This window comes from Cavia porcellus, unplaced genomic scaffold, assembly GCF_034190915.1.
Source record: "Cavia porcellus strain 051 isolate PalLab524CR breed Dunkin Hartley unplaced genomic scaffold, mCavPor4.1 scaffold_5, whole genome shotgun sequence".
Taxonomy (NCBI): domain Eukaryota; kingdom Metazoa; phylum Chordata; class Mammalia; order Rodentia; family Caviidae; genus Cavia; species Cavia porcellus.
The window spans coordinates 89,827,897-89,855,203 of NW_026947488.1; the positions used below are offsets into that span (position 1 = coordinate 89,827,897).

Here is a 27,307-nt window from a genome sequence, read left to right on the forward strand (position 1 = left end):
GACATGGTATATTTTATTTTTTATTGTAAATTGGAAATTTATAATTTTGAATATTATGGACCACAAAATGAAGCTATGCTTTGTGAATGCAGAGTACAATGTGCAATAATTAAATTGAATTCCTGAACATCTCCATCACTACAAATACTAAACACATTTTTTTATGGTGAGAGCATTTAAAATGTGCTCTCAGCAAGCGTGAAATGCACAGTACTCTTTCTTTTTTTTTGTCTTTTTCCTTTTTATCGGTACCAGGGATCAAACTCACGACTGCCTGCTTGCAAGGCAGGCGCTTATGCCGCTGAGCTAAATCCCAAGCCCTACAGTACTCTTTCTTAAACTATATTCACCACACTGTGCAGTAGATCTGAATCAAAACAAAACAAAATCAATGCTCAGTCTATATAACTGAGACTTTACACCCTGTGAACACTTTCCTTCCATCACATTTCCCCAAACCCTGGCATTCGTAATCACCGTTCGCCTCTGTTTCTAGTGCTTGTTTGAGCTTCTGCAGATAAGTGAGATCTTGCAATATTTGTCTTTTCATACCTGACCTCATGCACTAATTCCATCCATGATCACCATTGATCACCAATTCCATCCATTTGTTGCAAAGGACAAAATTTTCTTTCCTAAGGTTTTCTTTTTTTTAAGGCATTCAATTACATATATGTATATGTGTATATCTCACACTTCCTTTATCTATTTATCTATGCGTGTAGGTAAGGGTGATTCCATAATGTGGCTATTGTGAATAGTGATGCGATGAACATGAAAGTTCTGATATCTGCTCAAATATTTCTAATTTCTATTTTCTAATCTTTTGAAGGTAATCCCTCGAAGTAGGATTGATGTAGTATATGATAATTCTTCTGTCATGTTTTTGAGGAAATGCCGTGTGTATTTCCATAATGACTAGTAATATACATATTTGCATCAACAATATACACTCCTTTCCATATCCTTTCCAAAGTGTTTTTTACATTTTTGATTACACTCATTCTAATAGGCATGAGATGACATCTACATTTGTTTTTATTTACATTTCATTAATTATTAAGTATGTTATGCGGTGTTTGTGTAGCTTTTGAATATTAGTAATAGCTGTGTAAGGTCTTTGCTTGCTATTTTTATTTTTAAACCAGGGATCAAGCTCATGCTTGCCATGCAAGCACTATGCCACTGAGTTAAATCCCCAGTCCTACTTTGTCCATTTTTTAATCTAATATTTTTTCTTGCTATTGATTTGTTTGAGCCACTTTATCTTTTTGCTTGTTTGATTTTGGTTTTTGAAGCCCTGACCGCCCTTGAACTCTCAGCAGTCCTCCTGCCTCAGCCTCCCAGGTTTTACAATTGCAGGCATGGGCCATGATGCCCAGTAGAGCCACATCATAGAGCTTGAATAAAACCTTTGATTGGATGTACAGTGTGCAAACATTTTCTGCTTAACTGTAGTTTGTTATAGTAGTAATTAATTCCATTGCTATGTAGAACCCTTTTAATTTAATGTAATCCCCTTTAGTTTAGTTTAGTTTAGTTTTGTTTGTGTTGGAGTCAAATCTAAAAACTCATTATCCATCCTGATGTTATGTAGTATTTCTGCTCTTTGTTCTTTGTTAACATTTTGCTGCTTCTGTCCTTACGAGGAGCATCTTTAATCCATTTTGAATTTATTGTAGCATATGGTTTGAGAAAAAAAATCCAATTTCATTCTTCTAAATGTGAATATTCACTTTTCCAACACTATTTTGTGAAGACCATCACTTTCTCATAGATGATCAAAGTAAACTTTTAGTGTAATCAACATACAAAAATTGGTGGCATTTCCATACATTAACAGCAAGATATCTGAAAAAGAAATCAAAAGAATATTTGCAATAGTCACCAAAATACTCTTAGGAATAAACTCAAGCAAGAAAATAAAAGACTTGCACATTGAAAACTATAAACCTTGATGAAAGACATTGAAGATAACATTTCAGGCACATGATTAAAAACATAATATTGTTTAAAATGTCTACACTTCCTTAGGTAATTTACAAATTGTGAAAATTTCACGTCAATTTTTATAGAAATAGAAAAAGGAAATTTAAAATTTATGTGAGCCACAAAATAGCTTGAGGGCCAGAACAATCATAAAAAAGCAAAAAAGAAAGCTACACATATTATCCTACTTGATTTCAAGTTATACTGCTATTGCACAGTAATTTAACCAACATGGTACTGGCCACAAAACCTAGACATAGTCACCAAAATAGTTAACAGAGGAAATAGTCTAATAACTATCATCTCACAAAAGGAAATATTATCTCCTTGTGCTGCTTGATTTCTCACTAGGGAGTAACACTAATTCAGTCTTTCTCATCATATTCAGTAACCACCCTTTTTTCATATATTCTTTTTGTGTTATTTAATTATTGGATCATTAGTTTCACAAACATTCACTGAAGACCTACTTGTAAAAACCTGTCTGAGTCAAGGAAATAAACTAAGTAAGAAAGTTCAAGTTCTGGTCTTTAATTTAATCACAGTCCTGTAGAGAAGAAAGAGACTTATATAGTACTAGTAATTATTATATAAAATAATATTACCAAGCTACTGTTATTTTTTATGTATTTCACAAATAAATATTGACATTTTGAGTATTTGTAATATATCAGGTACTGTGCACATTTATGTTTTGTCCAGTCAGTATTGTGAAATTGATGTTAGTTCTGCTTTAAGAATAGCAGAGGTGCATACAGATAAATGTTTTGTCTGAGGCTGCGTAACAAGTAAAATAGCAGAGATTGGAATCAACAGGAGCAGTCCAATAACAAAGTCTCTGCTTTTTCCTTTTCCACTATGGTACACTCTGGTGTTTTGGGAGCAAAGAGATTAATTGTTCTTAGAGAATTTGCGAATCATTTTACAACGGAGATCATATGTGAACAAAATTTGTAATATATGAAGTAATTCTGCAAGTGAATAAATTTTAACCCAGGGAAGTCATAACGCTATGGAACAGTCTATTGTAAAAATTTTTATGGAGGAGCTTCGGTACTCACTATATTAATTTTGCCACTTTCTTCTGCTGTAGCCAAAGCAAATAGATTAACAGGCTTGAAGTTCACAAAATACTTTTGAAAAGAAATATTGTTGCTTAAGTGTCATTTGAAATTCTTTGGTTGCATGTAATACTTCATATAAGAGCTTGCAGAGAACAGGAACCAGACATTTTTCTCATTAAGCTTAGTATAATATTAAAAAACTTAGTAAATAAATGCACATTCTTAGCAATACAATGATATAATTATTGTATCTTCATGTACACTAAAAACCAAAATCATATTACTACTGCCACTCATAATAAAATGCGACCATAATTTCTGAGGTTCGGGGTTCATTTTAGTGAAACATGCTAGTTAGGTCAGTGGTGGATATTTCATCCCGCCAGCTTTCTCTTCCTTTATTAGATGCAGATATTGACCCTGACCTTTCTATCCTTGCAGGAAAGACCCTGTGGATCATTGCTGCAAATCCATTATTATAATTCATAAAGGGAATAAAGTCTGTTTTCCTGGTAGTGGCTCAGAAAATAATCGTCTTTGTGTTAGAAAGTCAGCAGTAATTTTTATAGCTGATCTCACTAATAATATTACACATAAATTTAATTTGTATTGTAATCTTATCATTCTTTTTGACACACATTATACAGAAAAGTAACTTTAAAGTAATACCAAAGTAGAGCCTTAGGAATTTTTATTTTAAATTCTCTTCTTAATAAAAAAAATCTCGTCTTGCAAGCAATAGGGTTGATCTTCAATGTTTCACCTTGGAATACTAGGTTAGATTCAGACACCTGTGGTATAATGTACAGTTGCTTAAATAAAATAGGAAATTTATAGCAATGTTTTCTTTCAGTTGTTTAAAAATCAAAAGTCAATAAAACAAACAAATATTATTTATTTATTTAGGTCATATATTAAAGAAAAGTCAGAGAGACAAGCAAGTATGTCATAAAATTTGTACTTGAAATCAAAGACCAGGCTTAATTCTAATTGCTAGGAAGTTGCTCAGCATAAACTAAAATATTTTAAATATTATCTATTTTATTATACACATATAATATAATAGATTGTACATTCGATTCCTCATAATGATCTATTATGATAATTTCACAGAGTTGATATTTAATAGGAAGAGATACTGATTGTCTTTCTGAAACTTGTTGTAGAATAAATAATGCTTTTGAATTAGCAATGTTTTATGAAATTTTCTCAGCTAACATTAGAGAAATTAGGAACAAATCAAACCTTTTTGGGAGAAGTACGTAACCAATATTGAGTTATTAGTAGTTATTGTTTGTGTAAAATCAAATAAGTGGTGTGAAAAATTTGTATGCAGCCAACATTCAGACAGTGAGAGATCATGCTTAATAGTTTTAAAAAGGTTAAATTGCATCAGTCTTAGTAGCAATAGTTTAAAATAATTGTCTGCATTAGGAAGATTTTTTTTTTATTTTTTGTTATAGTCTCACAATATTTTAATTAAGGTCAGTCCACATAAAGGCCTCAGATCTTATACATATACCTAGATGTTTCATTGAACTCATCTTCGTTTCTTGCTTCTTGAACAATAAAGAAAATAGTTGCATTTCAAACTGAGTTGTGAGAATATCATACCCAACAATCTTGTGACTGACTCATTAAACAAAAAAAGGAAAAGGATGAAATAAGCAAGTTTTTAAAGGTGATTACTTTGGAAAGTGTTGTGCTATGAATCTCGTTGTCTTAATTCTTTTAGACTGGGAATATCTGCCTTAACCTCAAGCCTAATGCTGTGGTTACTTTTCTCTCGTTGTAAAACAAAATACCTGAACACCCAAAATTAAGGAAAGAAAGGTTTGTTTAGCTCACAGCTTGTGGAGGTTTCGGTCTGTAATCAACTGACTCCAAGGCAGTATGACATGGCACAGTGACAACACTTCTGAGTGATAAAGTACAGCAAAAGCAGCAAGGGCCACAGGGGAAGAGCCAGCCTCTGTTCTTCCCTCCTATTGTAAGCAGGCTGCCTTCACCTGGAGGTGTGTGTAGCACTCACACCACCTCCTTGTTTTCCTCTTGTACAGAATAGGGATGTTTATAAAGTCAGGACCATGGCTCCCTGATGAGTGGCTTAGTTAAATTCATAAACTTCACAAGTTGACACAATTTATCAACCGTTGCAGTGCACCACTCACAATGTGGTAACCATACACATTCCAGATACAAACTTATGCTTATTCTTAACATTCCACAAGTTCAACCTCATCACACAGGTTTAACAATCCCTAAAAATCAGCATTAAGTCTAACAACACTATAGTACCTTAAAACCGTAACACCTAAGGAGAATGATTTCAGTGTGATTACTTTGGAACTCTGGCATGGGCCCTTGGTATTGAGTAATTCAGAGACTTAGTGGCTAATCCTAGAGTCAGGAGCAAGAAAATTAAAGGGCCTTAATGTTAACAAAGTTAAGATATTTTCTAGAAAAAAATCATTTTACATGAGTCAAATGTACTGTAATGTCACACATTCTCTTTCCCAAGAGGTAGATTTTTAAATAAAATTAGTGTGTTAAAAATAAATTGAATACTCTAAGAATGAACAACTCCAGAGGGAGGGCTGCAGGAGAAGTTAAACTGGGTAACTCAGTAACTTTTCACATTTCCCTTGACTTGGGAAGAGGGATCTGTTGTCATGTCCTCATGTGAGTGAAGAGTCTTTGGTCTCTTGCTGCCCCTAGAAGAAAGTAACTGCAAATGACTAATAGCAAAGAATAGCTTGCTTACTAACTGGGGAGTTAGTAACTTCTTCCTGAAGGAATACGGAGCAATGCATTATGACGTCCATCAGAGTTCTAAATTCTAGGTGAAAAGAGGAAATGTTTGAAGTTTGAAAGTGAACCAGAGCAAAACAGTAAAAATTAGAAAATTTTAAACAAATGCAATGAGTTATAATTTCACCAAACAGAAAGTAAGGTTTTAAGGTTTTTTGTGTTCTTATAAATTCAAATTAAAATCAAATAAATGGGTGAATTATAAGACATTAGTATTGTACTCTTTTAAAGAAAAATAAATTATATATTGTGCATTTACAAGTGTTTTATATACCCAAGATATCAATGTATTGGTAGCAAGTTTTTCTTACTTGTGATCTCTATTACAGAATGCTTGTGTGCTCAAGTAATATTAAAAATAAAGCCTTATTATTTTTAACTTCTTATGTTCTAGATAAACATAGGAAATCTGTAAATCTCTGTGTCTCCAAAATGTTATTTTTGAAATTTTTACTCGGAGAAACCTAGGCATGTATAATGTTTATTCTGATTTCTTTTTAAAATTTTTATTTAGCTTAGTTGCATGTGTAATGTTTGAAATATCATAAATACGTATAACATGGAAGTTTTTAGTCATACATAAAAATACAACATTGATTTATCTTTGAAATGTATATTTCAGAACTATGAACACTACAGTAGAAAATTGTAAACCATTTCTCATAGCAGTGATCTTCAATTAACAGAAAAGATGTGAAAATTTAACATGATTCATTTTTTAAGCAGACTCTTAGTTTTCCACCAGCACAAAATATCTGCAATAATTAAAACAAAAATGGCTTATTCTAGCTTGGTGTTAATGAATCCAGTCCACAGTTAGGCAGAACCACAATTCTGAATCTGTGAGGAAAGAGTACATCACAGTGAAAGTCAGAAGTCAAAACAGAAACAAGAGTCTAGAATTGCACAGTCCTTCGATGGCTTCCCGCATTCCTCACATCCTACAGATCCTATAACTTCCCAGAAGTGCTGTTCCAAAGGCCATGGATGTTTGGGGTACAGTCACCACCTACACTGTGACAATGACGATCAGAACTTTACAGATGTCGTGATATAAATCTAAATAACTAAAATAGATTGCAAAGTCAGCATATGAACCTTTAATTCCTTGTCAGATTTGTTTTATCAACATTGTCATTTTAAAAATATATGAGGTGTATATGAGGCAAACAGCATTTTAATAATAATATCTTTTACTCAGAGTGTTTTCTCAACTGTATGAGTGTTCTCATAAGCTAAATATAATTTTTAAAAAAAGAGTAAATGATATTGAATTTAGGAATCCCACCTTACCATACTAGCCTGGGACTGAAGTATCTTTGTTCAAGAGTTAGGGAAGATACATCATTAGTGAAATTTCATTAGAAAGCAAGGCAATATTAACCTTCAACCTGAATAAAGCAGATCAAAATTTCCCATGCTTTTATGGCTGACCTTTTGATATCACAATAGGGAATGTTTGAAACCAGTTATCCAGCTTTCAGTTTTGTTTTTAAGTTGTGTAATTCTTTCTGCATCTCTTTTTAATATAGCTATACCGTGTAGCTACATTTATATAGAGTATAGCTGTATTAGAAAGGCTGTTATATAAAACCTTACTCTTCTAGATTTCCCTGGTTAGTGACACAGTGTTTTACTATCATGTGTGTGTTGATCACTTGTATGTGTTCTCTATTCATTCAAATAGTTTTCCGTCTTTAATTGGGTTATGTGTGTTTTTAAAAAAAATTCAGAGTTTAATTTTTTTAATTTCTTTACCTCTGGATATTACTCCTTTGGCAAATAAATAATTTGCAAATATTTTCTCCTGTTCTGAATATTATCTCATCACTTTGTCATTTACTTACATTTCAGCTGCATATAGCCTCCATTTATCTGTAGTTGATTGTTTCCTGTGCTTTTGGAATCTTATACCAAAAAAAGAAAAACAAATCCTTGCCTTTACAAATGTAATGTTTCCTCTATATTTTCTAGTAGTTTCATTTTAGATCCTTTTACAATTTTGAGCCATTTTGAATTTATTTTTGTGTATGATGAGAGGTGGAATTTAATTTTACCAGTACATTTATCCAGTACATGGATATCCAGATTCATGCCCTATGTCACTGAAGTCCGAATGGTTTTGTCTAATAAGGAAAAATAAATAAATAAATAAATAAAAGACTGGTGCTGGTGCAGAGAAACAGAACATGTACTCTTGGTGACAATCTAAATTAGTGCAACCAGTATGGAAAATATTATGGATATCCTCAAAAAAAACCCTAAAAGTAGGCTACAATCCACTATTACACTAATGATTATATATGCAAAGTAAATGAAATCAGGATGGCAAACAGCTGCCTGCAGTCAGTGACACCCTGGGAAGTTGTGATGAGTGAGCTGCCCTCATCAAGGGGTGTGCATGAGCGCTGGGCCGGTCTGTACTGGAGAAGTAGTTTCAGACTTTCACTGTTCGGTGAAATGAAGGGTTCCTGCCCGTGGTCGCTAAGTACCACATTAAGTGTTTCTGCTATGCCTGCAAGTTATATTTTAAGCAAAGTCTATAAATTTAAAAAATGTTTCCTTTGTTTTTGTCTACCTTTAATTTTTCTGTTACCTTCTCGAATATAATGTCATACAAACAGGAGAAGACCAGTTTGAATCTTCAGCCTTGAATGACCAAAAATGTACTAAGTAAGAATGTATGAATATTCTATTAGAAATCCTATCAGAAATCCATACAATGGTATTTCCTATGTCATTTTTACTAAAGAATCAGAATGTGACTCTAAGAACTGTCTAGCAAAGTAATTCGTCTTTCATGGAAATTGCAAATACCATTGTTGACTAAGGCGGAAGCTTGTTAGGTATTTATTTATAGAAACTAAATTTTTATATGTCAACTTTGGCGTGGGGAAGAACTTAGGTAATATTTTTGAGGCAATTACTTTGAGTTTTCAGTAATAGAAATATGTGTCTTTCCTATTAAATTTCCTAACCTTTTAAATACTGTTTTCTTCTTCTCAATAAAGATGATAAACCAATAAGACAATTTAGTAGACCCAAACCAGGCACATTTACACAGCTTTAATATACTTCTTGATGTGGATTTGGAGATGAACTAATTTGATTTGTTTATCTCATGTTTGTTTTTATATTAGAATTACCTGGGGTATTTTAAAAAATTCTCATGTCATGGCTACACTTCATAACAATATCAGTCATTTGGTGGCTTATAGAAGGGCTTCAATATCATTTTTTAAAGTCTTTGGTTGATTTATTAGAGTTTGCTAAGGCAAAGAAAAATGCTAAATGATGCTGACTAGAATTCTCTAGTAAGGCAGAAAGTTATAGGAACTTAAATTCACGAATTTAAATTCTTATGGTACAGGCCAGTGATGAAGTACATGCTTACAACATGTGAAACTCTAAGTTCAAACAGAAACACAAAACATAGGGGTTAGATAAATTTCATTCACATGGTCATTTGTTTCACAAATGTATATACAAAGCTTGCTTAGGCTAGGCGCTTTGCTTTTGGAGCCAAAATGCAAAAATGAATAAAATACTTTTTTTTTTTTTTTTTGTAGCCTGAAATGTTTGGAAATCTATCAATTACGGGCCGTTGCTATGCAGGAATAAATGAAGTGTTAAGATTCCTTCCTAGGAGCCTGGGATGTAGCTGAGCAGCACAGGCATCTGCCTGGCAAATGCAAGGTTGCAAGTTTGATCCCTGGTACAAAAACAAAACAAAACAAAAAGCACTGTTTTGTAGAAATATGCCTGTAATACTAAAGAAATGCCAAGATTTTAACCCACATGTGTGAGAAAAAAAATTCACACAGGAGTTTTTCGTTAAGTAAGGTTTAAAAATGAACAAGTGTTTTTGGTTAAAGTAAGATGGGGCATCATGACAGATACAGTTAACACTGGTGAGAACGAATAATCCTCTTTGATTGCCTGAAGACAGAGGATGACTCAGAAGTTGATTATACTCACTACATTTAGTACATAAACAACTATCAAAACTTATTTTAATCACATGTAATGCCACATGTCTGTAACTCTGGGAGGTTGAGACAGGAGGATCATAAATTCAAGCCTGGCATGGGTAACATTCTCAAAAATAAAAATTAAAAAAAGAGAGAAAAACTGGTTCTTTTGAGTCAATTCCCAGTGTTATACTCAAAAAAGTATTTTTCTCATTAATTCTACTAAATAATTTGCCTTTAAAATCTTGATTATACTTTGAGAATACAGTTTTCTGGCTTTAGCATATGTTACCATGATCATGATTTTGAGAATTAAAACCAGATTACTTCCTACCCCACTTTCCAGTTTCTGAATTGATGTCTAGGGTAAGAGCCAAGAATTTGCATGCCTAACAAGTCCCTGCTGATACTTCTGATGCAGGCATCAAAATTTTAGGAACTACTAATAATACCAGAAGAGGGGTCAGGTGATCTGATATGTCCTGACGTTGGGAGCTATTTAGTAAACTGCTTTATCTTTGTATCACTTCACGAATAAATCAAAGTAGAACTGTATCTTAAGTCACTGTTTACGGTTAAAACAAAACACCACCCCCAAAGCTGGGAGGTCCAGTTACAAGACCCTGGGCTGCAGTGTAGGTCTCCCTGCTGTGTGGTGACACAAAGGAGGGGGATTTCACCCTGAGAGAGCTCATGTGCCTAATTCAGGTAGCTCTCTCTTCCTCCCCCCACCCAGATCATTTCTTTGTTAGCATATAATGTTTCCATTCCTTGTGCAGAGTTCGTACAGATACATAAATCATCCTAATTTTTCTTTTCATCCTCTCCCTTCCTCTCCCATACATCTCTTGATTCTCTTCGTGTGTGTGTGTGTGTGTGTGTGTGTGTGTGTGTGTGTTTATGTTTGCAGTACATAATGCTGGCATTCCATTTTTTGTGTGGAACTGGTGCATGTATGTAAGACATTTTAACTGGTTTTTTAGCCCCTGTCCCCCTTTACTATCATGAGGAAATTACTCTCTCAGCCTCTTCTAATGCTAATCACCAATCAGGAACCCCATCTGCAAATAGCATCAACCTACTTTTTTAGAAATTAAAATTTCAATATATGAACTTTGTGGAAAAGTATCTTTAAACCACAGAAGACTGGGTCATACTTAAGACAAAGGCATACAGGCATCCTACAATGAGTATTCTTTTAAACTGAAAATACTCTTTTATTTTTGGAATGAGTGCTTTATAAAAGAAGGGCAAAGAATTAGTTGATTACATACTATGATTAAACAATTCAATCTCTACATTTTAATAGCAATCGGCGAAAGAAAACTTTAATATTTAGAGTACTTACATTAATAGCAGTTTAGTGATTTTGTTTCTCCTTTTAGAATCTTAGCATATTTCTTGGGATCTTCAAGATAATTTTCAAAGTTTTCCAACTTGTAGAACCTCCCTGAAAAGAGTTCAGGTGTTTGTATGGATTAGTATGGGTTTCTTTGCCTCATTTCATTTGCAATAAGGTTTTAGTAATCTACAGAGGACACATAGTTTAAAGTTCTCAGAGGTCTCTATATTCAGTAGTATTTAGAGAATTCAAAATATTTATTTAGAACATAGCAGTCCAGTGATTGTTGAACCAGTGGAGGGAGCAGTTTACCTGGAAATCACTGACCTTTTCGCCAACAGGAGCATACATTCATTGCTAGTGAAAGATATAGTGATAAACATTTATTGCTGTGAGTCAGCATTTCACTGAGCTAAACTGCTTATTTTGCTTTGAACTTGAACAGAAACTTTCCTCATACAATGATCTCAAAGAACAGCCTAAAACAATCTACAATAGCTTTCGTTGTTAAGTGTAAGTTAGGGGTTAGAAGTAATGACAAGAGTAAGACTCAATGTTATGTTCTTTAACAGTAAGCAAATACCAGTCTTAACTCATACAAGGGATAAATTATCCCTGAAAAGAAACTGTGAAAAATTACTTTTGCTTCAGAGCATATTTATCTTTCAAGTCACATATTCTTTGGAGTTCCAGAATTAATGATTGTTTATTTTATTAAAATGAGTGGATTTAAGTAGATTAAATATAGAGTGTTGAATTTTAGGACTAATGAATAATTCCTCTAATCTGAAAAAGACCAGGTGTGAAAGGAGGAAAGAATATTTAATGATGACTCATAAAAATTTAGAAAATGAAGCATACTGTATTTTAAAGTTCTTCAGTGGCAGATATGGCTCGTGATTGTTCAGAATATCTAGTAGATTTATCATGCATGAATATTATATTCACTGAATATTTATGTGAATAACAGTAATAATCAAAACTTAAAGTACAAGATATTTAATAATTTGCTTCTAATTCTCCACCACGTGAATTTATATCACAGCGGGTTTATATGGGAAAGGATTTAAAGTTTCATATTATGTGATTAGCAAATATGTTTTCTTATCCTAGAACTTTTGGCCATTAATTATTTGAGAATAGTCATGTAATTTTTGTCAATTTACTTTTTCTAGTTGTTAAGTTACTATTGTAGTCAGGGTTTTCAGGGGAAATAATTTAATACAGAATACATAATTTATAAAATTATTTTATAATAATCATTTGAAGAGTCAAACACAAAAAAGTGCAGGAAATCTGTCACATATGAAAAACCCTAAAGAATCCAGCTGAGAGACTGGATCCCATGGCAACATCCTACATGAGTCTAGCTGAAGACCTAGAACCCATAATAATATCTCATGCAAGTCTGTTTCATGGATCTGCCCTGGGAAGGTCCAGAAGACAGTAGAGGAAACTAGAAAGTCTGTGCCAGCAGGTTGAAGGATCTGTGCCTGTGGGCTGAGGAGTCTGCACTGGACCCAGGAAGCAATGCTCAAAGTAAGGACCAGAGTTCCCCTGAAAAGTACCACAGGCATCCCTCAGCAACAATGAGGTCCTGAGCTCCTCTGATGATGAGAACAGTCGAGTTCATATCAGGAAACCAATGCAACAAGCTACTCGGGGAGATTGGACAGCATACCATCTTCCCCGCTGAAGCCAGGAAGTGATGCTCAAAGTAAGAAATAGAGCTCCCCCAAAGTGAACTGCAGCCATTTCCAGAGACAATAAGATCCTGAGCTCCTCTGATGATGATAACAGCCAAGTTCGTGTCAGGAAAGAAGCTTGACAAGCTCCTCCAGGAGAACCAACAGCCCTTCCTCTCCAGTTACCCTTTTGATGTTGTTGGCAACAGTCCTCAAATGATCCATCCATACCCAGAGCCACTCTGACTCAGTTCAGTTGGTTGTTACAATTTGATCACCTGCTGTCAATTAAACACAATTGCTATTTTTATTGTTCTCATATAATATACATTTATAATTCTTAAATATTCAAAAAATAAAAATTCTAAGAAAAAAAGATGTTAAAATCTTAAGAAAGAAACAAAGAAGGCTGAGGCAAGAGGACGTTTGTGAGTTCAAGGCCAACCTGAACCACATGATTCTGAAGAGACAAAGAAAGCTCGTTCCATCTGCTGCTTCCCCTGCCCTTCTCCCTTCAAATCTAACTAGGTTAAGTTTTAACTTCCTAAAGGCAATAAAACAAAGGCCTGAGGTAATAGCTCCTGACATCCCGGGTCTTCCCTATCCGGTAGCCCAGTCACAAATTGTGTTAATTGCATCAGATTGTACATTCTTCACAAAAATAGCTTCATTTATAACATAGTAATACCTATAACTTGGCCTTACTGTAAATGTGTGTCTTCCTTTTCCTCTGGGCAAAGGATTGATATGTTAATCAATGCTCTCTGTAAAGAATTGTAAAATCTTACCTAATTGATATGCTAACCATTGTTGCCCTCTACAAATAGAACGGTTGTGGTGCTAAAGTAAGGTAATTAAGGTTGTGCAGCTCCACCCCCACAGGAACCAGTGTTCTTAAACAGTTAAGACAAACAGCCTTAACCTAAGGCAGATCTCTCAGTCATGAGACAAACGCCCATTCCTAAGAAATGCCACCCCTTGGGAGACACTCCCTCGCCCCACTAAGGAACCCAATCCCTTAAGGACAGCTCACCATCAGCCCTGCTCTAATCGCTATGATTGGCTTCTGTAACAACGCTTGCTTGCTTTGCGGTTTTTTTCCCCTTAAAAACACCAGCCTTGCCCCAATTTGGGGTTCTCCGTTTCCACCTGTTTGGAGGACCCTGTGCACACGGAATAATAAAAACCCCTTTGTTCTTGCTTGAGAGCTGAGTCCTTGAGGTCTCCTCTGCGACGCCGGTCTTACAATTCTTAATGATAATTTCAGAATCATAATTTTTTGCATTTCATCTAGCCAGCATACATTCAATTTTATTGTCTCTTTTGTTTGTTTGTATTATTTTGTAGAGCACTTAGAGACTATCTTGACATGCTTAGGAATACTGCTCATTTCATCATTTCTCCTAAAATTTTTGCAGTGTTTTACTAACCACTGTTGAATTTTATTTCATTTAATTTTAGCTAGTAAAGTAGGCACTAGGACCACTAATAGACACAAAAACTGGATAATAACACAACTAAAAGGAAAAGCGTCAAAGACAATAAAACATTAGAAGGTACATTCACCATATTTCTTAACACAATAAAAGACTTTAAGAATAAATAGAAATCAAATACAACTTTGGTATTAAAAATAAATAAATGAAAATACACAGACAGGAATCATAGAGTAACAAATGTAAATCCCTTTCTGATATCTTTTTTTGAGGTACTCTGATTCTCCAGACATGAACTGAGTTTTCAACAATGCAATTCATTTCTGACACAAACAGGATTGGTGCAGGTCCTGCAGCTGAAGTGATCCAGTCCCAAATGACTGCCCCGACTGCAAATCCCACTTAGTAGTCATTGGCCATCTGTACTTCACACTGACTCCTACTGTAACTTGATTTCCTACAACCTTCTCTTAAGTTTTGATAATTTGACAGGGAGACTGGAAAAATTCAGGAAGTTTATTTACCTTGATTTGTTTCCTGTAAAAGGACACAACTCAAAAATTGCTAAAGGCCAAGGCTATTCCAGCAGTGTGGGGATGTCTATAAGCCTAGAGCAGCTGCGGCCTCCTGAGAATGCCAGCCTCCTGGTACCTGGATGTCTTCACCAGCGGGAAGCTCATCAAATCCAACTACTGGAGAACTTTAGGGCGTTCAGGGTCATCTGTCTCCTCTTTCTGGAGGCAAATGAGTTGGGGCCTGAAAGTAAAACTCTGATGACCTGGTTTTCCAAATTACCAGTCTAATCCTGAAAGTATCTAGGTATCCTAATCTAGTTCACTACATTAGCATAAAGTCATGAATAAAAAGGCATGCAGACATCCCCATCAGGAAATCCCAAGAGTTTAGAAGCTCTGTACTGAAACCCTGAATAAAGAACAACTATGCTACGTTTGTACCTTTCGAAACCATTTTTGGCTTTAATAATCCACTCTAGTTTTTTCTTTTCTCACATCAGACTTATTTGAATTAATGAAAAAGAAGTAATATATCATGATTTAAAACACCAGAATTCAAATAAACATCATATAAATTTATAAGTTAATACAAATTCAATTTTTAAATTTTATATAAATTAAATCACACTTTTTGAAATCTTGAAAGTATTTCCTAAAATAAACATATTGTACTTTATTTCACTATTAATCATTTATAGACATTTAATATTTTTAATTTTTATGAATAATGTTGAGATTAACATCCTTTGTGTATAAATACTGATGTGTTTCTGTGTGATAGGTCTTTTCTAAGACAAAGAAGATTTACATTTACAATTATCCTTCAGAAAGTGCATACTAAATTTATACTCAGTGATAATACCATTTCTCTAGAATCTCAACTTTAAGAAAACTCACCTATTGCTGGTTGAATCATGTTTAATGTAACCATTATTGTAGACTCTCACATTATTTCTGTTGATTATTGTTGGCAGTGTAATGAGGAAATGAAATACTACACCATTTTAGATGTTGGTGCTGAATTTAAACAGGTATTTAATTAGCGATTGAAGGTCTTTGACTATGCTTTTAACTTAATTTAAACTTTCACCTATTATATTTATCTTTTTATGAAATTTGGTAGTTAAGACGTTATAAGAAATTATCTACTGGTGCTGGGGATTTAGCTCAGTGACATAAGCACCTGTTTTGCAAGTGCATGATCATGAGCTCAATCCCCAGTACAAAAAAAAAAAAGAAAAGAAAAGAAATTATCTGCTAATGTAAAGTTTGCCTATTATTGAGTTACACTTTAATATATTTATCTCTTAAAAGTATAATTATATTTAAGTCCTTTTCCCTATTTTTAATGTAGCTTATCTTCCATTTTACCAATCTTATATTTTTTTCTTTATTTTGTTGCTCTTTTGTAAATCACATTTGATTTGGAGTTTATTATTGTTCTCTAATTATGACTATTATTTCTCAAATGTTTAATATTTTATTTATTTTGGTTCTTTAGTTTTTGTTCTTATTGTTTGAACTATGGTTTCATTTATTCTCAATGTCTTCTTTTATGACAAGCATTTAACACTAACATTTTTCAGTTGAGTACCATTTTGACAAAACAAAATTTTCATTTGTAATGATTTTAATATTTTAGATTTTTCTATAATTTGTTTTTATTTCCTTTAAAGCAGTTAAGTATTCTAAAATTTTGCAAATTTGTTTTGGGTTTTTTTTTGTTAATTTTAATTAATTTTATTAAATTTGTGTTCCATTTTATTTTGGTCTATTCCTCATGTAATTTCTATTTCCTCATGTAATTTCTAGGTTTTTTTGTGAGGAATACCTTGAAATTATCTTTGAAATCTAATATTTTATAATTTTAGCATAATCATAAAGAAAAAGCATATCTCTGCATACAAAATGTCATTTTCATGTATCAAGACTGTTTATTTGGGCACTCAAATTTTTAAAATTATGCTTTTGCCCTGAAAGACATCATATAATATCTAAAATTTTAATTTAATTCATGTATAAAAATTGATTTATATATATATATGTGTGTGTTTTTAGCTTGTATTTTAAAATATATTTGATAATATATTAAACCTCATGATTATTATTGTCTCATGTATTTTTCTAGTATCTACCTCTCAATAATATCAACAAGAATACATTCCCTGTCCTTATTTTCTGTCAAATTGCCTAAAAAACAAGTAATCAGATTGAGAAATCACAATAGTTTCGGTAAGTGAAAATTTATGGAATGGGGCATGAACAGGTATGAACTAGGAGAGGAAGTAAGAAAGAGAAGTCAGGTTACCTGTAGAGGTCAACAAATGGTAAAGAGATGTGTAAAGATTTGGTGTGAAGGTTAAAAGCATGCCGCAAGTTCTAGGCTAGCATACTTTGAGTCAAAACTTTTTTGAAAAGAAAAAATTAGACATTAGTATGGTTACCATCTCTGTGTATATTTTTCTGAAGATTTACCATTTCTCTTTTTTTATTCAGCATTCTACATTTCCATGTGAATATTTACTTTCATAGATAATTTTTAAACTGTTTTTCATTTGATACTACTATCCTGCCTAGAGACTAATCTTTTTTTAGTTCAAAGGTTTTTTTCCATTGTTATTTCATTTTCCTCCCCTATCACATCCATTCTTATGTACTACAATACCTTAATCAAAGGATGTTCTAGAGACATGGATATATACGCCATACCTCATAGGATTTCATCTCTAGTTTTGAATAATAGTTTTTCTTGCTCGTTTGTTAATCGTATGCATAATTCTATCTCATTTGCCTTTTATTATGTATTTTAAGAAATCTTTTGTAGTTATTATTGTTCTATTTTCTTTTGTGTGTGGGAGGGTATACAGCATGATTCTGTGTTCCAGAAACTAAAATTAAAAAATGGCATTTAGCTATTCTTTTTTTTTTTCTTTGAAGGGATGTGCTGTAACATTTCTCTTTAAAGCTTTAATTATTTAATATTTTTGCTTATTTTCTTTGTTCTAAATTTTATTTATTTTAGTATTTTAATATACAAACTAAATATAAATTAATAATTGTTTACTTTAATATTTTAATTTATTTATTTTATTTATTTGCTTTACTTTGAATTTATCCTTTATTTATTTAAATATAGTACTTCCATTAGTTAATTTCTTCTGTTAGCTTTATTTCCCTGGTTAAATTCTGGCATCTTAACAATTTATTTTCTATTCTCCCTTAAGAAGCTCCTGAGCCAAATTAAACAGATTTTCTTCTGCCAAAGCAATAAGCCAGGGAGGAGGGCATTTCAATGCAAGGCAGAAAGTTATATTTTAGTAAGCTACATATGATTTAACTTTGTCAATCAAGTCCTCTAAAGATGTGTGCATACTAACACATTTATATGTCATAACATTTATGAGATGTAGGATTTAACCAACTTAAACCTGGCTTCAAACTCTATGGCTGGGAATCCTGCAGTGCGCATCATCTGCTTATGGAGCAGTAGAAAGGAAATTCTCAATTATGACTGTGAAATGTTTCAGGGGAACTGCAAAGCAGCAGTCTGTGAAGTCCATGTACTTTCCAAGCCTTCTGTGGACAAAGGGAGAAAATGAGAGACTGTGTGATGTTCGACCTTATGCAGAGTTGAAAGCACTCTTCTGCTTTTGTGAAATAAGGTTCTAAAAAGAGAAAATTTAAGTGATGGGCCTTTGGATAATGTGAAAAGACACATCATGAATGAAAAAATAAATCTAACAATTTGAAAAACAGTAATTAAAAATTCAAGAGCTATCTCTAAGCAGCAAGCAGGGCACGGAATCCAGTCCTGAGCCCTGACCATGTACATGGGGTGAATTTCAGCTGACAGGAAAATTTGAAACTCTGCTCCCAGACTACTGTAAGGCCACACCCTGCATCTGAAATCACGAGAGAACACAGGGAGTCCCCTCTGGCCCAACAGCCCCACATCCAGCGAGCTCCAAGTGGCCAGCAGGTGCCAGCAGTCTGCTACGGGAGCCATAAATGGGCCAGGTGATTCCCAGTGCACCCAGGAAACTTTGAAACATCGCCCAAAACCTGGAAATAGGTGCAACTCAAGCTGGCAATTAGGAACGCAATGCTACCCTGGGACCTTGGCCTGCACCCAGCGGACACCCAGACCCAGGACATCTGTTGGCCCCTCAGGGCCACTCTCTACCTCCTGGACTTAACACTGCCACCCTTTCTCACAGAACCTTGGACTACAGTGGATTAACTGTGCTGGCTTGAAGAGAGATTCAGTATCTGCCTCATTCAAACAGAAGATCTCAGCAAGCTCCAGTCAGTGTGTCCACCAGGAGCAGATACAGGAGACATTGAAATTGAGGATTTCAAAAGTAACACACTGGAAATCTCTGAAAAGATAGGGAGTAAAATAAAAACAAAAAACAACTCCATGAGAGTATAGAGGAAATCAAATTAGAAGTACTCTCTATGTAAAGATAGAAATAACAACCTTAGTAAATGAGTTGCTTAGTGCAGCTAAAGAAGAAATAGAGAAAAAAGGACAGGAGCATGGGAAACTGATTGAAACCTTGAATGAACAATATAGAAAACAAGCAGAATTCATGAAACAAACTCAGAAAGACATCCAGGAAACAAAAAATTCTATTCAAAGTTGGCAAAACTGTTTAAATGAAGTTGAGGATAGGATTTCTGATCTTGAGGACAGGATCACAATTAGCCATCATGAAAGGATAGAACTTAAAAAAAAAGCAACATGAAATGACAATCCAGCAGCTTCCAGATAATGCCAAGAGCAATAAGGTAACATAAGTAGGCATCAGTGACAATGCAGGAGTCAATACAAATGACATAACTAAAATATTCACAAAAGTAATAGCAGAAAATTTCCCAAACATGGGGGGAAAAATCTGATATGCACATAAGTGAGGCATGTAGAATGCCAGACAGTCACAACTAACATAAATCAACACCCAGACATATAATAATTAAGATCTCAGACATACAGCATAAAAACAGAATACTAAAAGAGAAAAGACACAACTCATTTATCAAGGAAAGCCCATTAGAATCACAGCAAACTTTTCAGCCTCAAGTCAAGACAAGCTTGGAGTGAAGTATTTCAAGCCCTGAAAGAAAACAACTTTCAATCCAGCAAAACTTTCATTCAAATTTAATGGAGAAGCAAGATACTTCCTTGACAAAGAACAATTGAAGAAATTCATGTCCAACAAACCAACCCTAGAAAAAGTATTGAAAGGCATACTAGGTAGAAATAAAAATGATGACAATCCCCAGAACAACAATAGAAAAAACCACCAGGTAGGACAAGGAATTAAACAATGGGAAAAACAGAAAGCAAACAACTGGAACATAGCATGGAAAAGTCGAGCCAGTACATATCAGTAATATCCAAAAATGTAAATGGCTTCAAATCACCTGTCAAAAGAAATAGGTTGACACAGTGGATCAAGAAACAAGATCCCACAGTATGCTGTATACAAGAAACACATCTGAGTCAAAAGGAAACTCATAGATTGAAAGCCAAAGGATGGAAAACAGTATTCCATGCAACAGGAACCCAGAAAAAAGCAGGGGTAACTGTTCTATTTGCAGACAACATGAACTTCAAACCTAAAACAACTAAAAGAGGTAAAGAAGATCACTACATACTCGTTAGTGGAAAAATTCAAGAGGAAGAACTAGCAAATATAAACATATGCATCAAATACAGGAGCACCTACCTATATAAGACAGATAGTAAGCGACATGAAAAATCAAATACACGAGAATGCAATTATAACAGGGGACCTTAACATCCCATTGTCATGAAGAGATAGATCAACTAGATAAAAAGCCAGCAAAGAAATAACAGAACTGATATACCTGCGAGCAATTGTACTTAGTAGATGTTTACAGTGTTCCACCCAACCACATCAGAATACACATTCTTCACAGCTGTGCATGGGACATTTTCTAAAATAGACCACATATTATTCCATAAAACATTCTTAAGTAACTACAAAGGTATTGAAATTATCCCATGCATACTATCTGACCATAGCGCATTGAAATTGGAAATTAACAGCAAAAGAAATTGCAAAGCTTGCACAAATACATGGAAATTAAATAACAACCTTTTGAACAATCAGTGGCTGCAGGTGAAATTAGAGAAGAAATAAAACAATACCTACAATTCAATGAAAATGCAGAAACAACATACTGCAATCTGTGGTATGCAATGAAAGTGGTCTTAAGAGGAAAATACACAGCAATAAATTGTCATATCAAGAAAACAGAATGAGCACAAATAAATAACCTAATGCTTCATCTCAAGCTTCTAGGAACACACAGTTAAACCCAAAAGCTCGTAGAAGAAAGGAAAATGTAAAGATTAGAGCAGAAATCAATGCAACTGAAACTAAAAAAAATACAAAGAATTAATGAATCAAAAAGCTGGTTTTTTTGAGGGAATAAACAAAATTGGCAAACCTCTAGCTAACCTCATAAAGAAAAAGAAAAAAAAATTCATGCAATAAGGACTGAAAAGGGGGAAATTATTACAGATCCCATAGAATGTCAAAAGGATATAAATTCCTACTTTGAAAATCTCTACTCATGTAGAGTGGAAAACATAGAGGAAATTGACAGATTTCTAGAAACCTATGAACTACCAAAGTTCAACCAAGAAGATGTAACAATTTTGAATAACCGAATATCAGCTATTGAAATTGAAAGTGTAATTAAAAACCTCCGAACAAGGAAAGGCCAAGGTCCTGATGGATTCATGGTTGAATTCTACAAGAAATTTGGAGAAGATTTGATGCCAATACTCCATAAACTCTTCAATGAAATTGAAAAGGAAGCAATCCTCCCTAAATCATTCCTGGAGGCATGTATTACTCCGATGCCAAAACCAGAGGAAAGACCCAACCAAAAAGGAGAACTATAGGCCAATCTCACTAATGAACATTGATGCAAAGATTCTAATAAAATATTGGCAAATAGAATGCAGCAAATCATCAAGAAGATTATACATCATGCCCAAGTGGGATTTATCCCAGGAATTCAGGGATAGTTTAACATATGTAAATCAATAAATGTAATACACCACATCAACAGAACCAAAAACAAAAACCACATGGTCATGTTAATAGAAGCAGAAAAAGCTTTCAATAAAGTCCAACACATAGTCATGATAATAACCCTTCAGAAACTCAGAATACATGGTGTCTCCTCAATCTCATAAAGGTCATCTGTGACAAACCAATAGTCAACATTATACTAAATGGACAGAAACTGAAAGCTTTTATTTTAAAATCAGGAGCAAGACAAGGATGTCCACTATCACCACTCCTATTCACTATAGTTCTGGAAATATTAGCAACAGCAGTCAGATAGGAGGGAGAAATAAAAGGAATAAAAATGAGAAAAGAGGAAGTAAAATTATCATTATTTGCAGATGACATGATACTCTACATAGAAGACCCCAAAAACTCCATTAAAAGACTACTAGAGATAATAAACAAGTTCAGCAAGGTAGCTGGATACAAAGTCAACACTCAAAAAATCAATAGCATTCCGGTACACAAACAAAAAACTCCATGAGAGAGAAATTATGGAAACATCATCTTTCACAATAGCATCAAACAAAATAAAATATTTAGGAATCAACCTAATCAACAATGTAAAAGACCTATATGCTGAAAATTATACTACTATAAAAAAGGAGATTGAAGAGGATATTAGAAAATGGAAGGATATTACTTGCTCTTGGCTAGAAAGAGCCAACATTGTGAAAATGGTCATACTCCCAAAACTCTGTGTGTAACACAAATCTGTGTGTAAAACAGATTTAACACAATCCCAATCAAAATACCATTAACATACTCACAGATCTAGAGAAAACTCTGAAACTTCAATTGGAAACAGAAGAAACCTAGAATAGCAAAGGCAGTTCTGGGCAACAAAGGCAAGGCAGGAGGCATCTCAATTCCTGACTTGAAACTATACTACAAAGCCACAGTGATAAAATCAGCATGGTATTGACAAAGACATAGTCCTGAGAATCAGTGGAACAGATTAGAAGATGCAAGCACAGCTACAAAGACACTCAGCCACCTGATATTTGATAAAGGTGCTAAACATGTTCACTGGAAGAAGGATAGCCTCTTTAATAAATAATGTTGGAAAAATTGACTCTCCACATGCCAAAGACTGAAACTGGATCCACACCTATCACCATGCACAAAACTAAAGTCTAAATGGATCAAAGACCTAAATATTAAAACAAAAACACTAAATCTCCTGGAAGACAAGGTAGGTAGAAGTCTTGGAGATACAGGTGTAGGCAGAGAATTCATGAACAAAATGGAAACTGCATGGGACACAATTGAAAGAATCAACAACTGGCATCTCATATTATTGAAAAGTTTCTGCACTTCAAAAGAAATCACCAACAGAGTGAAAAAGAACACCCACAGAGTGGGAAAGAATTTTAGCCAGCAACCCCTTTGACAAAGGACTTGTATCCAGAACACATAACGAACTGAAAAACATCAGGCCCCCAAATTCAAAGACTCTCTGCAAAACTGGGCATCTGAGATGAACACACATTTCTCAGATGAAGATAAACAAATGGCAAATAAATACATGAAGAAATGTTCACCATCACTGGTCGTTCGAGAAATGCAAATTAAAATGGCATTGAGATTTCATCTCAGCCCGGAAAGAATGGCTGCAATCAAGAAATCAACTGATAACAAATATTGGCGAGGCTGCGGGGGAAAAGGAACACTGCTCCACTATTGGTGGGGGTCTATATTGGGGCAATTTCTATGGAAATCAGTATGGAGAATTCTCAGGATACTAGGATTAGAAGTTCCATTCAATCCAGCTATTCCCTCCTGGGTATTTTCCCAGAAAAACTAAAAAGGTCATGCCACAGTGATATATGTGCATCCATGTTCATAGCAGCACAATTTGTGATAGCTAAATCTTGGAAACAACCAAGATGCCCATCATCTGCAGGGTGGGTGAAAAAGATGTGGTATTTTTGTACAATGGAATATTACTCAGCTATAAAAAGGATGATCTGGACACCTTCATAGGCAAATGGAGACAACTTGAGACTATCCTTATTAGTGAAATAGACAAGAATCATATTTATAAGTATCACATTGTGTCTCTAGTATAAAAACTAATAGGAAATGTAGGAATAATAAAAGCTAAAATATATAATTGCTATTGTAAAAAAGAGGGAAAAAAAGTTCTCTAAAGGATATAACTGCATGTATACTGAAGCATATAGGATTGATAACCATATTACTAAGTTTTTGTTGGATATTTGAACAGAACTGCTTGCAGTCTCCCTGTTTAAACGTCTTCTTTGTATGCCTCACTTTTGTAACTTGAACAACTATTTGTAAGAGAATAATATATAATTACAAGGTAGTGATTCTAACTGCTTATTTTTTTGAGATTGTGTATTATTTGTAACCTTTTTCTGTTTTTTTTTTTTTTTTTTTTCCCCTTTAAAGAAAAAAATTCAAGAAGCCAGGAATTTAGCTCAGTGGTACAGTGCCTGCCTGGGAAGAGTGAGGTCCTGAGTTCGATTTCTTTCAAAAAAACAAAAAACAAAAAACAAAAAAACAGTTCAAGGGAAAACAAAGTAACTACATGAAAAAACAAACAAATCAGAAGATATTGACTCGTCCAAGTGTAAAGAAATTTAACTACTATCACTAATAAAAGCACTAGACTGTTATCTTAACATTAATAAGATACAATTGTGTTAGCATTCTAAGGCAAGTCAATATAAGGGCTAACACTGGAATAAAATAACCTATTAACCAATGCAATCAGAGTTGGTAAGATTTGCATAAAATTTAGATTTAAAAATTAAATTGTTAATATAAACATTTTTAAAGGTTTAAATTTTATAATTCTGCAGAGAAGAATAAGAAGATAGTTGTCTTTTGTTTTTTAATTTTCATTTACTTATTTTATTAGCATGTGTTTGTAAAACATAGCAATCACATTCCCCATGGGGAACTAGTATGTATATGGTGGTTCCTCTATAAAATTACCTTTGCCTCCTTTTCTTTCTTAATCAGACTTTTCAAACAAAGGCACAGATCATTTTTCTAAAATTTTTAAAATATAAAAGTAAAAGAGAAAACAGAAAAGATAAATTGAGAAAAGCTTCTTACAAAACAAAGGATAAAAATAAACAAAGGAGTCAATTCTGAAGTTCCTTGATAGGCCCTATCATTAATTCGGGTTTGAAATTCCGCAAGCTTTATGTGACTGTTTTCTTTACCTTGTCTTTTGACAAATTGAGTTTCTCCAAATATATATGATTTACCTTTTGTGGCACTGTCTCTTATAATTACAGTTGTCTTTCTCATGTGTCTTATATTTCCGCTGTGATCATCTTCTAAGTCTTCTGAGCTATAGCTCTGTAGTCCTCTTTGATATGACTGTGGTTTTTATCTCCACAAGTCACAACTGTCTGCCAGTTCTCTCCAATAATATATCAGTTCTCATCTTCCTATTATCTTCATCAATTCATGTTTCAAGTATCTTTTCTGGCTCGTTGCAAGATCTCTAAACTGTCAATTCAAAAGTTATCTTTTTTTTTTCCTCTTCTGACATATTTTAAACCTAAGGGAATCAGAGAATATAATGAACACCCATGACAGATAATTTAAATGTCATTTTATTTTTAAATTAATGCCAACCAGGCCATATGTGAATGCATTTCTTTTCTTATTTACTTGGTTGTTTTCCATATACCATATTTTGATAATTGTAAATATCCAGAATAGGCAGGCATTATGTACGATGCATTTGCCTCAAAACTAGCATTTAACTTTAAGTATAAATTATGTATTTACAATTTGCTATGAATCTTTGTCTTCATATTTCTTCAGTTACTTTAATTGTGGGCCTTCCACATATAGAAAGGCTTATTAAAATATTTTCTGTTTTTAATAGTCTATAGTTTATCGGTTTGAAACAAGTTAGGTAGTAAAAAAAATACTTACCTCATATTTTCCTCTTGGGTTTCTTAAATGTCCTATTGCTTTCTGAACTGTTAATATTGACTATTCTGATAACAGTCTGTTTTTTCCTTTTTAAATCAGTGGGCCTAATCACTTACAAGAAAAAAATCTGGTATCAAAGTATAATAGTTTTCCCAATATGCTTTGCTTTTGTAACTCTGAATCAATTTTCCCAGATACAGAAACTCATGCCAATATGTTGCTTACAGTCTTTTATTTCAGAAAAATGTCACATAAACCTTAATTTTTGATATCCATTATGCTTTTTCTCTGTATAGATAAAATACTATGTTTTCTGTCTTTTAATTAACACAGTATGTCACTTCCCAGCATTTTTTTCTTAGCAGAAACAATAAAAATTATAATTTAGTTTTTATTTCTGATTATTGATTTTCTGCTAATCACTTAAATTATGGGAGATCTTTTTTTGTTATTTTCACTTCATTGTTCTATGACTTTTTATCTGCTTGTGAAGTACTATGTACCCTAACACTGTGCAGCAAAAATGAAAATAAAAGAAGAAAAAAATACAGAAAGAAAGGAAACAGAAACAATGAAGAAAAAGAGTATTAGAAAAGAGGAAAGGGATAAAGAGGGATAGAGGGCAAAGGGGGACAAGGAGGTGGCAAATGTTCAAAGTAAATCATGTGAGTGTATGAATCTGAAAACATGAAACCCATTCTACATAGTTTATATGTACTAATAAAACCATGTACTGGTACAGTTAAAAACATAAATGAAATTTCTGATAAATATTACAGCACATATAAAAGTATTCTTACTAAAGGAATCTGTTTGATAAAAATTGTTAAGGTAATTTATTGTGCAGACAAAAACAAAAATTGCAAGATGTCTATTAATTTCCAAAGGATGCTGTGAGAAATTACAACCGTCCCTCTCCCTCTTTCTCTCTGTCTCTCACTCTCTGTTTTTCTCCCTACCTCTGTCTCTTCCTCCCACAGTTCTGGCAATAAGTCTAAAACAAATATATCAGCTCAACTGGGTGGTACTCCCCTAACACGCCCTAGGAAAAGCTGTCCTTGGCCTCTCTGCTCTAGTGGCTGCCAGTGTTCCTTGGCTGCTTGCTGGTTGATCACTCTGAACTGGGTGCTTACTTTCATGTGAACACCTCTGTCTTTTCCTCTTCTGTCTGACTCAGGTTGTCTTCCATGATACTTTATCTCTTTAATCTACAGTTACAACTTTTCCTAGTAAGACAGTATTCACAGTTGTCCGGGAACATACATGTAGACACATCTTTTCTGAGTCACCATGCTTTCCTGGATAGAACATGGCAACAAACTCTGCAATAATCTCCTTAAAATCAGATGAACTGTCCAACTTGCACCCACAGGTACAATGTGGATTCGATTTGCATCACAAAGAATAGCAACTTGACCACCACTTACTTGTGGTACCAACTTGCTGGTACCACCATCT

At 33.8% G+C, this 27,307-nt stretch overlaps 2 long non-coding RNA genes across 17 annotated transcripts in view; one reads left to right on the forward strand and one right to left on the reverse strand.

The window, feature by feature from the left end:
• LOC134476142 (uncharacterized) lies at window positions 1-25,977 on the reverse strand. The gene is made up of 4 exons (XR_010047673.1): window positions 25,850-25,977; window positions 25,168-25,466; window positions 11,184-11,285; window positions 1-1,851 (listed from the first exon to the last, which is right to left on the reverse strand). It is a non-coding gene; the product is annotated as an uncharacterized LOC134476142 (long non-coding RNA).
• LOC101788210 (uncharacterized) overlaps window positions 1-27,307 on the forward strand; it is a 338,370-nt gene that overhangs the window by 23,022 nt on the left and 288,041 nt on the right. The gene's annotated exons all lie outside the window — the stretch shown is intronic.